The sequence below is a fragment of the Sus scrofa genome, chromosome 13, assembly GCF_054392235.1.
Source record: "Sus scrofa isolate SSC_HxYL_T2T_F1_AM1 chromosome 13, Sscrofa_HxYL_maternal_Yorkshire_Landrace_v2.0, whole genome shotgun sequence".
Lineage (NCBI taxonomy): Eukaryota > Metazoa > Chordata > Mammalia > Artiodactyla > Suidae > Sus > Sus scrofa.
In genome coordinates this window covers 171,762,607-171,777,828 of record NC_139395.1, presented here as the reverse complement: position 1 = coordinate 171,777,828, position 15,222 = coordinate 171,762,607, and the positions used below count along the sequence as shown (strand labels likewise).

Genomic DNA, 15,222 nt, shown 5'->3' with positions numbered 1-15,222 from the left:
CTAGTTAACTTACAGAAAGTTGTATTAGTTTCAGGTATACAGCAAAGTGAGTCAGATATACATACACATAAATACATTCCTTTTTAGATTCTTTTCCCATATAGGTTATTACACAGTATTGGGAGATTTCCCTGTGGCTATACAGTAGATCCTTTTTACCTATCTATTTTACATTTATAGTTACATTTATATTTATATTTATATTATATTTACCCTTTTCTACCACATTTCCCTGTTGTAACCATAACTTTGGTTTCAAAATCTTGTAGTCTGTTTCTGTTTTGTAAGTTTTATGTTATTTTTGATTATATTCCACATATTAATGATATCGTGTGATATTTGTCTTTCTCTGTCTTACTTTACTTAGTATGATAATTTCTAGGTTCATCTATTTTGCTGCAAATGCCATTATTTCATTCTTTTTAATGGCTGAGTAATATTCCATTGTATAGATATGAACCACATCTTCTTTATCCAGTCCTCAATTGATAAACATTTATATTGCTTCCATGTCTTGGACATTGTAAATAGTGCTGTGATAAACATTTGGGTGCCTCTATCTTTTTGAATTATGGTTTTCTCCAATTTTATGCCCAGGAGTGGGATTACTAGATCATAAGGTTGTCCTAATTTAGTTTTTAAAGAAACTCCATAGTGTTCTCCATAATGGTTACACCAGCTCACATTCCCAACAGTTTAGGAGGGTTCCCTTTTCTCAACACCCTCTCCAGCACTTATTGTTTGTAGACTTTTTGATGATGGCCATTCCAACTGGTATGAGGTGATAAGTCACTGTAGTTTTGATTTTGCATGATGAGTATCTTTTCATGTGGGTTTTTTTTTTGCCATCTGTCTTTGGAGAAATGTCTTTTTAGATCTTCTGACCATTTTTAATTGGGTTGTTTGCTTTTTGATATAAAGCTTTATAGAATGTTTGTATATTTTGGAGATCAATCCCTTGTCAATTACTTTGTTTGAAAAGATTTTCTCCCATTCTGTGGGTTGTCTTTTCATGTTATCAGCAGTTTCTTTTGCTGTACAAAAACTTTTAAGTTTAATTATGTCCCATTTGTTCATTTTTGTTTTTATTTTCATTGTTCAAGGAGGAGGATCCAAAAAGATACTGCTGAGATTTATGTCAAATTGTGTTCTGCCTATGTTTTTCTCTAAGAATTTTATAGTATCTAGTCTTATATTCTTTGATCCATTTTGAGTTTATTTTTGTGTATGGAATTAGAGAATGTTCTAATATCATTCTTTTACATGTAGCTGTCAAGTTTTCCCAGCGCCATTTATTGAAGAGACTATCTTTTCTTCATTGTATATTTTTGCCTCCTTTGTCATAGATTAATTGACCATATGTGCATGGATTTATTTCTGGGATTTCTATCCAGTTCCACTCATGTATGTTTCTCTTTTTGTGCCAGTACCATACTGTTTTGATTACAGTAGCTTTGTAGTATAGCTTGAAGTCAGGGAGCCTGATTCCTCTACCTCCATTTTTTCCTTTCAAAAATGCTTTAGCTATTCAGAGTCTTTTGTGTTTTGACACAAATTAAATTTTTTTTTGTTATAGTTCTGCAAAAAATGCCATTGGTAATTTAATAGGTATTGCACTGAATTTGAAGATTGCCTTGGGTAGTGTAGTCATTTTGATGGTATTGATTCTTCTAATCCAAAGGCATGGTATATCTTTCTATCTGTTTGTGTCATGTTTGATTTCCTTTCTCAGTATCTTATAGGTCTTTTTTTTTCTTTCTAGGGCCACACCCATGGTCTATGGAAGTTCCCAGGTGCTAGGTGTAGAAATGGAGCTGCAGCTGCTGGCCTATACCACAGCCATAGCAATGTGGGATCCAAGATGCTTCTGCAGTGATAAATGGGATTGTTTCCTTAATTTCTCTTTCTGATATTTTGTTCTTAGTGTTTAGGAATACAAAATATTTATGTGTATTAATTTTGTATTCTACAACTTTACTGAATTCATTGATATTCTCTAATAGTTTTCTGGTAGCATTTTCAGGTTTTTCTATGTACAGTATCATATCATCTGCAAACATTGACAGTTTTACTTCTTTTCCTATTCATATTCCTTTTAATTTTTTTCTTCTTTAATTGCCATAGTTAGGACTTCCAAAACTATGACTAAAAGTGATTAGAGTGGACATCCTTGTCTTGGTCCTGATCTTAGCAGGAAAGGTTTGAGCTTTTCGCCATTGAGAATTAGCTGTGGGTTTGTCATGTTATATTATTATATTGAGGTACGTTCCCTCTATGCCCACTTTCTGGAGGGTTTTTAATCACAGATGGGTGTTGAATTTTGTCAAAAGCTTTTCAGCATCTATTGAGATAATAATATGGTTTTTATTCTTCAATTCATTGATGTGGTGTATAGCATTGATTGATTTGTGAATATTAAAAAATCCTTGCATCCCTAGGATAAATCCCACCTGATCATAGTGTATGATCTTTTTAATGTATTCTTGTATTCGGTTTGCTAATATTTTGTTGAGGATTTTTGCATTTATGTTCATTAATGATATTAGCCTGTAGTTTACTTGTTTTGTGGTGTCTTTTTCTGGCTTTAGTATCAGAGTGATAATGGCCTCATAGAATGAGCTTGGAAGTATTCCTTCCTCTTCAATTTTTTGGAAGATTTTCAGAAGGAAATTCTTCTCTAAATATTTAATAAAATTCACCGGTGAAGCCATCTGATGATGGTAAAGTCCTAATAATCTCAAAATAAAAAATTACCATTCATGATGTAGAAAATTAAATCTCAGAGTGCATGACAAGAAAAGAAAAAATCAATTAATGTTGTATTTTATAATACTTACATGGAATGTGAGCTTTTCATTCATATTTTGGAATTATGCATGCATGATGTAAAAGATAAGAACAATAGTCTGATATTCTATCATATAAAATCAACAAGTAGAAAAATAAAAATCATTATAAAAAATAAGTAGACTGGAATAATAGAACAAAAATAGTATATTTCATTGCTCAAGTGTGATTATCATGCAGCCTTTAAAAACATGCTTCCTTACAACTTCAACTCATTGGTCCTGTTCTTTTACTGGAGCTACACAGATTAAGTTCAGCCCCTTTTACATAAGACAGCCCTACTAATATATAAAGAGGCCAGCTATATCCTCCGAATCTATTCTTTAGTCTAATAATCTACTTCTTTGGATAGTGCATATGCATTTATTTTATGTTAAATTCTGGGCTTTGCATGTCTTTTTCAATTTAACCTCATTGTTTAAATCAATTGGTTAAATTTAATCTCTTTGGTTCATTTTTCTGGCCAAGGCCAGCAATGTATTTGAAAAAATTAATTAATTCATCTTGGTTTTTATTTTTGGCAGGAGATGTGAGTAAAACATTGTTTTTATGATACTTGTAGTTGAGTGTGGATATTTTTGTTTTGGGATTCATTCCTACATAGAATGAAAATTTGTACCAAATGATGTTTCAGATAAGTTGTTTGGCAAACTTCATTGAACATTACTAGGATAAAGCAGTTTGGGGACATAGAAAGAAAAAGCCTTTGCTTTCAAAGAGCAGATCTGATATTCTATGGTACTATGCTTTGTCTCCTTATCAGGCCACTCACAGAACGAATACCATTTTTTATAAATAACATACACTGGAGGCTGTTCTCCATTAATGAAACCCAAGAAAGCAGAACTCTTGGTTACTTTAGTCCTATATTACTCAATTAGAAGGGCAATTAGAAAGCGTTTTGTTTATTCTAGAAAATTTTGACCCTTCAGAATCAAATATTTCCTCCCTTATTATCCCTGAGATACAAGGGATGCCCAAAGGATCAAGAGTAGATGAAGGCATAAGGAAACCAAGTAGTCAATATTTTGGTACCTATTCAAATATATTTCTCACATTGGCCTGTTCCTGGCATCAGATGTTCTATTATTTATGATTCATTCCTTTACAATCAGGATTGCTCACTCCCAATAATCTTCTTTCAAATTCAGTTTTTTTTCTTTTCACAGAAAATTTCTCAGTGGTACTTAGTTTAATAAGGCAAATTTATTCTCTAGGTTTTAGAATTAAGCTATATGACATAACTGAGAAAGGTCTTGGACAGAAACTCTAAAAAAGGGAGTTGAAGGAGCTGGAGATTCCCAATGTCAACCTATTTTACAGGTTTTGCCCTTCAAGGATTTTTTTGGACTATGAACTCCCTACACCAGGAGGCATTTGAACTTGGTAACTGAACATCATTGCTAATGAACTTTTGACAGTTCAAAATGATTTTGACATTTAAAAACTTTAATTTAATTAATTAATTATTTTTTTTTATGGCCACACCATGGCATATAGAAGTTCCCAGGCCAGAGATTGAATGTGAGTCACAACTGAGACACTTGTTGTATCTGCAGCAACGTTGGATCTCTTAACCCACTGTGACAGGCCAGGGATTGAACCTGTACCTCTGCAGCAACTGAGCTGCTGCAGTCAAATTCTTAACCTACTGTGTCACAGTGGGAACTCCAAATTTGACATTTTGGATACAAACAACTTTTATTTTTATTTTTTTAACATATTTTCTCTTTTGTATTTTTATTTCAACAATTTTATTGAGGTGTAATTTAACATAGCATAAAATCCAGCGATTGTAAATGTATAATTCAATGATTTTTAGTAAGTTTACTGAGTTCTGCAACAGTCACTGCCATCTAATTTTTGAACATTTCCAAAAAGATCCCATGTTCCTATTTGCAGTCAATCCCAGTCCCATTCTCATAAACAACTTCCAAATAGTTATCTTTCCTCATTTTTCTGCTTAGTTTGGGTAAAATATAAGCACATCATCCACATTGCTCAGACTGATCCTTTTCCCATTAATTTGGCAGTTTTTTGAATAGAAATACTATATATGGTTTATTTTGAAATGATTATTTAGTACAGGTATCTTATTTTTAAATGCAGCCTATGCAGACTACATAAGAATTTGGTGAACAAGTATTAGATTATTTTTTGGAGACTTTTTCTTTAGAAGTGTCGTGTCACACATAGCAAGCCATCATTTTTTTTAACCTTATTTCACCTTCTCTTTTTCCTTTCCACACCAACTTCCCAAATTTTCTCTGAACCTCTCAACTCTTTTCTTTCAATTACACAGAGTGATTTCGATTTTTATACAAAGTTTTGTCACCACCAAATGCCAAGGCCCATAAATCTTAGCTCATGCTTCATGTGGGCTCTTCAGAGCATTTTCCCAACAAAAGCAACTGTTCCTGTAAGAGGAGTTCTTATACTAGCTGCTATGAAAACTAAAAACAAACAAAACAAAAAAAACCCCAAACCAAACTATTGTATTGTTGATATGATAAAACTTTGGCATCAGCAGGAAATAGCAAATGATTGTACATTTAATTCATGATCTTCTCCATCCACTAAAAGAAATCATTACACTTTTTCTTTCAGTTTTAAGTCAGTGTTTAATGTGTTATGCATATTTTAAAGTTTGTCTTTTAATCGTTTTTTTTTAATTAAAAAATTTTAATTTTTTAAATTCAATTTTATTGGAGTACAGTTGACTCACAGTGTTGTGTTAGTTTCAGGTGTACAGCAAAGCAGATTAGCTATACATATACATACATCCATTCTTTTCCAGGTTATTTCCCCATATATAATCCAAGTTTTCATCCAATTCCATTACAGGGTTTGAGCAACATGCTCAGTTTGAATATTTGTAAACCAGTGGAATCAAACGATGAGTTTCATGAGTAAAAAAATCACAGATTAAATCACGAAAAAGCCAATATGTTCTTTTTTTAAAAAATTGTGGTAAAAGCATACAATATGAGATCTACCCTTTAAATTTTAAAGCATAAAATAGAGCAACTATCAGCACAATATTGTACAGCAAATCTCAAGGGCTTTTCATCCTGCATAATTGACACTTTATACCCATTGAATAGCAGCTCCCCATACCCCCAAGCCCCTATTTCCTGGCAAACATCATTCTATTTTCTTTTTCTATGAGTTTAATTATTTTGGATTCCTCACTTAAATAAAACCATGCATTATTTATCCTACTATGACAGGTGCATTTCACTCAGCATAATATCCTCAAGGTGTATCCATGTTGGAGTTCCCTTGTGGCTTAGCAATTAAGGACTTGGCATGGTCACTGCTGTGGTTCTGGCTTGATCCCTGGCCTGGGAACTTTTGCATGCCCTGGGCATGGCCAAGAAAAAGGGTGTATTGATGTATCCATGTTGTCTCATTTAACAGTATTTTCTTTTTTAATGACTGAATATGAATAGAATATTCCATCGTATGTATATACCATATTTTCTTTATCCATTCATTTGTCAGTGGACATTTAGGTTGCTTTTCTATCTTGGATATTGTGAATAATGCTGACATGAACATGGGAGTTCAGAAATATCTTTGAGATCCTGATTTCAATTCTTTTCTTCAATTCTGGATATATATAGTCCCAAAAGAGAGCTATATCATATCATAGTTCTCTTTTTATTTTTTTGAGGAACCTCCACATTGTTTTCCACTGAGTCTGCACCATTTTATGTTCCCAGCAACAGTGTACAAGGGCTCCAATTTCTCCACATCCTTATCAACACTTAAGTTTTGTTTTTTTGATTTTAGAGATCCTAACAGGGGTGAGGTGATACCTCATTGTGGTTTCGATTTGCATTTCCCTGATGACTGGTGATGTTGAGCATCTTTTCATAGCTTGTTGGCTACTTGTATATCTTCTTTTGAGAAACATCTCTTCAAGTCCTTTGCTCATTTTTAAGTTGGATTATTTGTGGGTTTTTTTTTTTTTTTTTTTTTTTTTGCTATTGAGCTATAGGAGTTCCTTATATATTTTTGTTATTAACTCTTTATCACATATGTGGTTTGCTAATAGTTTCTTTCATTTCATAGGTTGCTCTTTCCTCTGTTGATCATTTCTTTTGCCATGCAGAAGCCTTTTAGTCTGATGTAGTCCCACTTATCTACTTTTGCTTTTGGTGCTGTATCAAGAAATCAATGCCAAAACCAATGTTTTGAAGCTTTTCCTTCTCCAAATTTTTATTTTTTTAATTATCAATTAGTGTGAACGACAGACATTGTTTCCCTATTTCTGAATCTTGCTTCTTCATTGACCCCAAACTATCACTGACATCCACCAGCTTGAATCAGGGCTGCCTATGTGCATGGTACCCCCTAGGCTGAGGCCTACATTGCTTTGAAAGGTGGTCTCAAATGGATTAAGGGTGAAATTATTTGGTATTTTCCATCTTCAGGCCGGCTGTTACTAATTGTTGGTGCCACCTTTTAGCTGATTAAAATCCCATTAAAAGGGAGAAATAGGGGCATGTGCTGATTGTAATGATGGACTGAGGCTCAGGAATTATGTCTCTCATTTAAAAAAGTATATTTAATTCTCTATTTCAAACTTTCTCTGGGCCACCCAAAGCACTATCTCTGTCTCTGCCACCAAAGGAATCTAAGTTTACACCTTCTACTTCATCACTATCCACTCACTTCCTACCTTTATGTAGTCTGACTTCACCATGGAGAATATGATGCTTCCAAGAACACTAATGATCTCTTAATGACCAAATACTCTGTAGCATCTTATCCTGATGACAGTGCTTTCCTGGAAAGCACCTTCTTTTAGGATCCTGTTCAACTCGACCACAGCACATCTTTATGTAGTTCCTATTTTGGGTCAGGTCTGTCCATATGGGTCAGTATGGAAACCAAGGTAATAGCTGAGAGATGATTTCAGAAACTGCATCATGTTAAGATTGAATCAACCGACTGGAAGAAAATATAATATTCTTCCAAAGCAGCACTGTCCAATAGAAATATAATGCAAACTACATATGTAATTTTAAACTTTCTAGTAGTCACATTAAAAACGTAAAAGGAAACAGGGGAAATTAATTTGCATATGTTTTATTTAACTCAATATCCAAAATATTATCATTTCAACCTAAATACACATTTATGAATGAGATATCTATCTTCTTTTTTGGTGCTAAGTTAAAACCTGATGTGTATTTTATACTTAAAACATATCTCAGTTTGGACTAGCCACATTTCAAATGCTTGATAATATTCCAATGGCAGGAATAATGCCAATCTGGAGTAGAAGTAGAATTAAAGAGAGACATTTTTGGCTTAGAAGTAGAATGATTTTTACTAGCAATTAAGAATTGTGTCTGTCCAGCAACGCAATGGACTTCCTATCAGAGGAAACTCTTGAGTGGAAACAAAGCTCACACTAGGACTGTAGTAGCTAACTTTTAATGTCCTCAAATAATTTCTTTAAAAAACTGCTATAGTAATGCATTAGAGTTAACAATTTAGACAATACAAAGTTGTGTAAAGAAATGTTTAATAACTTCCTCTCTTCTACTCCCAATCTCTGAGTTAACAAATAATAAGTTTAGTATGTATCCTTTTAGATCTTCTTCTTTATTTACACAAATGTAGACAGTGAAATTTCAGGCATGTGTGCATGTGCACACACACACATAGTGTTTTTAATTTTAAAGATGAGATCATAAAATAATTTCTCCACAGTTTACTTTACTTACTAATATAGAATTGGCATCTTTCTAGGTCAATATATGTGTATGCTACTCATTTTTAAACAGCTGCATCAACTTCCATATAACTGATACCATACTTTATTGAGGCGTTCACCTACTTATTGATATTATATAAGGAGTCTCATGACACACGCCTTTTGTCACCTCTGATTTCAGCCACAATTGAAGTGAGCAATTCCATGCAAAAGCAATCAGCTTAAGTGTTGCTTCAAGCATGTGCTCTGAGTCTTTTTGCTTTTTTTCCCTCAGGAACTTCTCTAATTGTTGCGCTCCCACCTCCGACCTCCTGTGGACAGTTCTGTAAATTATTCAGGTGGCAGAATAATTATTAAAGCCCTTATTGCCTTCAAGGGTGATCACATTCCACTTATTATTTTGGCTTTTCAGTCTTCTCTGTCCAACTCTCCCTGGTCCCTCATTCCTGTCACTGAATCACTTTCCATATAAACTGTGGGCACGCAAGTCCTTCTCTCAGATGACAAACAAATGATTTTTACCACTGGAAATAGTGCTGCTTGAAATATCTTTAAAAACTTTTATGTATCAATGCTCCTTCAAATTTTGAAGTGTTAGATTACCCAAACTAAACATGTCATCAAATTTCATTTTCAAAAGGCTAGAGCAAATCCCAGGCCTCTCAGCAGTATGTACTAATGCCTGTTTACACATGGGCTAACCAGCAGAGGTTATAATTTTCATTGCTCTGATTTGAGCAAAATGGTGTGTCATGCTATAATTTTCCTTTCAGTGACCTTAGGGAAGTGAATATCTTTTCATGTTTGTGAGTTTTTTTTTTTTAAACTTCAATCCATGCAACAAAAATAAATCCCAATTAGGCTAAAGACATGACTGAAGAAATAGCAAAAATATTCAAAGATAATTTAAGAGAAACTTTATGTGTTAGGGAAAACAGTCTTAAGCATAAAGATGGACTGACTTGACTACATTAAAATTTTTGGTTGAGCAAATAGTACTGAGAGAATTTTAATAAGAATGCCATTGTTCTATCAAGAATGTTATTTTCTTGGTAAAATCACCACATTTTAGACAGTTTGGCCAATTTTGAACTAGTACCACACGTTTTTAGTAATCTCAATTTTAAAAGTCCATGTAATATAAATTTAAAATTTTTTCAAGTAATTATGCTTTCAAAATTAATTGGACATTAATTACTATGCATAAGTCCTGAGGTTAGAGTTGTACAAAACCCCAATGCAATACATTGAAAAGGATGAGGATGAAGTTTTACTTTGGGATAATTAATTTTGTTTTGAACTACTCACCTGATCCCACACCCAGTCTTAATTTATGTTCTCAGGAATATACCTAAAGATAGAGTTTCTTTTTCACTGACTTTTTTACTTTATCGAGATACAATTTACATACAATAAAATCTACTCATTTTAAGAGTAAAAAAATGCCATTGTCAAAAGACAAATGATGAATTGGCAAAAAATTGCCATAAAATATTTAGCAGACATTATGAGAAGGTCATTATGATATGAGAAGGTCAAACTACTTTGTAGAAACATGGGCAGAGAATAAAAACAGAGGAGAAAAATCATGTGTCTTTCCAGCTTTTGCAAGTGTAATTTATTTTTTTTAAAGTACACACACACACCACAAACAGAATCCTGTGATCTTAGAACAAATATTTCCAAGAGAATTTTCCCAGATAGAGCTTACTTTGATTGGGGAAATAAATCAATTGCTCTGGAATTTGAGGGCCATATCTGAATATTACAGTATAAGTTAGAAATGATTTAATACATTTTGTATACCCAGACATGAGAAAAATTTCCTTGTATTATCTGGTCTACTATTCATTAACCTAAATTCACTCAGCCCGCATCATTCACTGGTCACTCCTAATAAACTGGATCAGGCAATTTCTAGGCCTTATAAAAACATTTTATTTTGTGTATAATTCCCCCCATAACATCAACCACCAGATAGAACCATCAGATAAGACCCAGTCTGCACAGTTTATTTTGAGATCTTAAAAGCATTAAAAAATATCATTTTAAACAGAACATAAACTAAATATACTGGAATATTATGACACCAGTTGCTTGACATTTCTATTTTCTACTCAGTGCTCCACAGTGAAATAATGTTTCTTAATCTTTGTTCGTACTGACTGAAATAGCATGAATTATGACTCTCCTTCAAAGCTGGTGAGTTATAAAGTCATAAATCTGTTCATACACAAATAAAATGTTTATCTGTGTTTGGACTTTGGACATGACTTCCATTGGGGATGATCTCATGAGATCTCAGATCCACGGGCTGTATCAGGAGTTCCCCAGGTTGTATTGACATGGGTTTTCTAGATTGATTCCAAGTTTAAGATTTCAATAGGCCTGTGAAGTACAAAAGTTGGGACCACGTTTCCTTCTCCACTGAATGAATCACCTTTTATATGGGAGTCTGTTTATTTAAGTGTCGCTAAAGAGGGGAAAATTCTCTAAATGCAAGTGCTCCATGGGAGAGGAGAGAAGGAATCAATCCTTACTTCTGTGGAGGCCAAATTGTTAAATTCTAGATGAAAAGATGGTTAGTGACATTAGACTGTGAAAAGTGACCTCAGATGATGTTTTTGTTGTTGTTGTTGTTACTCAGTGAATTTTATTACATTTAGAGTTGTACAATGATCATAATGAAAAGATACATGTACTCCAATATGTATTGCAGCACTATATACAATAGCCAAGATATGGAAACAACCTAAATGTACATTGACAGAGGAGTGGATAAAGAAGATGTGGTACACATACACAATGGAATATTATTTAGCCATTAAAAGGGCAGATGATGTTTTTAGAGCTTGAGATAAACAGAAATGATAGAGTCAACTTTGTATTCAAAGTCCAGAGTGCTAACCATTACACCATGGGGCTGCCACAAGTTTGTATTCAAACAACTGAATTTATTTTATTGAATTTTCCAAATTCAATGAATTGCATAAACCTTAACTTGGAGGTTATTTTTCAGTAGCTTAGGTTCAGACATAAATTTCTTAAGAACAACTAATGCATATTCAAAAAGAGAAATGAAACTTCTTTCTAGGTCTCTTGTCAACATAATTTATTTTATGTTTGGAGCAGGAGGTTATAATATATGTATTTGGACTCCCCTCCAAAGCTGAGAGTCATATATATATACATATATATATTTTTTTTCAATGGCTGGTCATATGACTCATAATTTACTAGGATAGCATATTATGTAGTTAATGGGTAACTGCCTGTGAAGTCCAGAAGGGTATTTTTATGGTCCTGACATGAAAGACCACAGCACAAGTTTATTTGTGAGGCAATTATGGGAAAGCTATAAAGTGAACTCAATTGACTGCTGTCCTGCCTATTGACGTCAAAAGCAAATCATAGTTTGGTGTTTGGTGTATTTAGATTCTAATATGTGCAGTAGCATTAATCTCTGAATCACAGATTTATTGTTAATCCCTATCATTTGTTTTTGATAGAGAAGCAGATATGGAATGGTGAAACTCCTGCACTCCTCCAAGTGATCTTTTTACCTGGAAAGGGAGGTAATTAAATATTTCACTCACATGCAAATGAGGGGTCTTTAGTAATTAATTTAGAAAGAAAATGTGATTGGGATAAGAACATGGGACATAGAGTTCTACAGAGCAATTGCACTTTACTATAAATAAATTCAATTCTATGTGTGTGTGTGTGTATATATATGAGGGCTATCTTTCAAAGGTGTCATTTTAGGAAGATATATACTTACTTCAGTATGGAACCTTTGCTTATCAAATGTCTATATTAGAATTTTAAAATGTCATTGTTTCTAATAATATTTGGCTTTAATTAAGTAAGGCAGTTTCTAATTTTATGTATCTCTATGTATCCACCTGGGATTTGGAAAGATTGAGGACTGTTCGACGATAACCTTCACTTCCATCCCCTTTAATTTCATTCGACCAGTTAAGATCCTTGATGGAGAGAGCCATGGGCTGGGAATGCAAAGGCAGCTCCTGTTCCTGGCCCTATAATTTGATTCATATGACCTTGGATAAATTATTTAGTTCCTGAGCCAGATGTATAGAAAGAAATATGTAAGACTTACCCCTGGGGATTACTATGAATTTCTCTGATAGTTGAGAAAAAGTTTCATGTAAAACTAGGTTACAGTATTTGTCTACTCAAGAATTTAATATGGTCACTCTTGTGAAATAGATGGGTAGATCGTGATCAGCTGAAAATTACTCCCTGAAGAAGAATTTTCACTTTGTTCATTTTGAAGTTTCACAGCCATTTCTAAGACACAAGGTAATAAAGATTTAGCACTGTTACCATTGAAAAAAAATCTAGGCTTGAAGGTGGAAGGAAGCCATATGATGGGCTAGGCACCCTATTTTATAGTTGTAGGGACAAGAAAAGGTTCTTCATGATTGTAATAATTTTTCTCTTTATGACAGTCTAGACTAGAGTTTGTCATACCAATTAATAGCACATATAAGTTAACCCTTGATTAACCCTGCAATGATTTCTGCTAACAAATAATTCTGGATCACACACCACAGAGAGTTAGATAATTAGACTTATGCAATAACGTTTTTATAGAGTCCAGCAAATTGTATATTACTACAAATTGTATTTTAGCAAAAGGATATTCCAATATTATGTACCTTAGGTTGATTATTTAATTTCTCTAACTTTAGTCTTCATATCAGAGAGATGGCTTACGTAATGTTTCTCATAACACATACATCTATGATAATGTTTTAAAGAAATAAATAATAGAAATGAGAAACATAAATTCTACATGATAAAAATATGAATGGCTACTTTTATTGAGTGCCCATTGTATAATAGTTTCCGCACAAAACATTTAACCTCTATTATTTAAGCCCCTCAATAAATATATGGAGTATTAAGTACTGTTATCATTCTGACTTTGCTGGTAAAGAAATAGGCTTAGAGAGATTAATTAATTTATACAAGATCTCATAGCTGGCAAGTGGCAGAACAAGATTGAAACCCAGATAATATGGCTATTGACCACTCCTTTGTGAAGAAAGTACATACTAAGAATTATATACAGAGTAGTAACTTATAAATAATAATTGAAGGGGAGTTCCCATCATGGCTCAATGGAAATAAATCTGACTAGTATCCGTGAGGACATGGGTTCGATCCCTGGTCCTACTCAGTGGGTTAAGGATCTGGTGTTGCCGTGAACTGTGATATAAGTTACAGATGTGGCTCGGATCTGGCTTTGCTGTGGCTGTGGTGTAGGACAGCAGCTGTAGCTTCAATTTGACCCCTAGCCTGGGAACTTCCAAATGCTGCTATTGTGGGCCTAAAAAGACAAAAAAAAAAAAAAAAAAAAAAAGAAAAAAGAAAAAAATTGAAGGACAATGTCTAACATTTCATTCAACCTGGCTTTGATTCCTAGTGGTCAGAAAGCATAGCTGGCAGTACGGGCCTGTCCTGCCAATGCCCTGGCCCAGGGTGGGCTGAGGAAGCTGGCATTTGAAAGCCATTAGACTATCCCTGACCCTTCTCAACTGTTGGCCTGAGAAGTGCAGAGGTGATTGGGCCTGACAAGCTCTGGCCTGGAACCGTCAGGGGCTGTGTGGCCAGGAGTGCTGGAGAACTGTTATCTGCTCAGTCTGATGGCCAGTTCTCCCAAGGAGCCTGGGCTTCCCTTCGCTCCTGAAATGGCTTTCTGGTGAGGTCTCTGTTAACATTAGCTAGGATGGCTACAGACAAAAAAAGGGCAAGTCACCCATTTATAACCCTAAACCTGGGGTGCTGAAGAAGAGTGTTCTATGTGTGGTATAAATAATTCTAAATTATGCTCCCCAGAACTCCTGGGAGGGGCAGCCTCTGAACCTCTCATTCCTGCCTCAACCTCTGCAACAGTTCTTCCTTTAACCTAATATCCACTTTTGTGTCATCACATATTTTCTGGCAAAAATAACTTTATAGCTACAAGTGTGGTGTAGAGGTCAATTCATTATTCCATTAGGGAGAAGATGCACTTTCAAACCCAGGGGACACATTTATTATTGTATCCTTCAAGGATATTTAAAAGGTGCAATTAATAAGATATTAAAATATGGCACTTTTGCAACCAACAGATCTTTATGCTTTTTTTTTTTTTGTTAGGATATTATGCCTTTTATTTTATGCCTTTTTCCTGTTATGATATTAAGTTTAAGAAAGATTTGAAGACAAGGAAATTGAAATGTTTTTAAAAAGACTCCTTTAAAGGAAAGGAAACCCTTTTATAAGCTGGTGTAAATGGAAAAACTTGGGCTTTTATTCCGGAAAAAGAATCATGAATGGAAAATCCCCAATTAAAAGGTCACTTTTAACTGAAACTGAAAGAAACAAGTTCAGTGTATAAAATCAGAGAGAGGGAGACACGGTAATATTCTTTAAGCGGTAAAGAAATGTGATACTTTTCCAAAGTGTTATCTTTGGGAAAGTTCTGAAGCTGTTTGCCATTTTTCTTGATCTAAATTATTTGGTCATCTATCCAGAAAATAAAACTAAGTATTTCATAAGAACTTTGAGGAGAATTCCTAGCCTTACATGGAAGGAATCCTCTTTTCTTTTTGGTGTTCCTTTAAGGGGATTTT

General features: G+C 34.0%; 1 long non-coding RNA gene across 1 annotated transcript in view; it reads left to right on the top strand.

Annotated features, from left to right (window-relative positions):
* LOC102162881 (uncharacterized) overlaps window positions 1-15,222 on the top strand; it is a 90,157-nt gene that overhangs the window by 50,351 nt on the left and 24,584 nt on the right. Inside the window, exon 6 of the long non-coding RNA XR_014824921.1 lies at window positions 12,088-12,153. This is a non-coding gene — a long non-coding RNA (uncharacterized LOC102162881). The remainder of the gene's footprint in view (window positions 1-12,087; window positions 12,154-15,222) is intronic.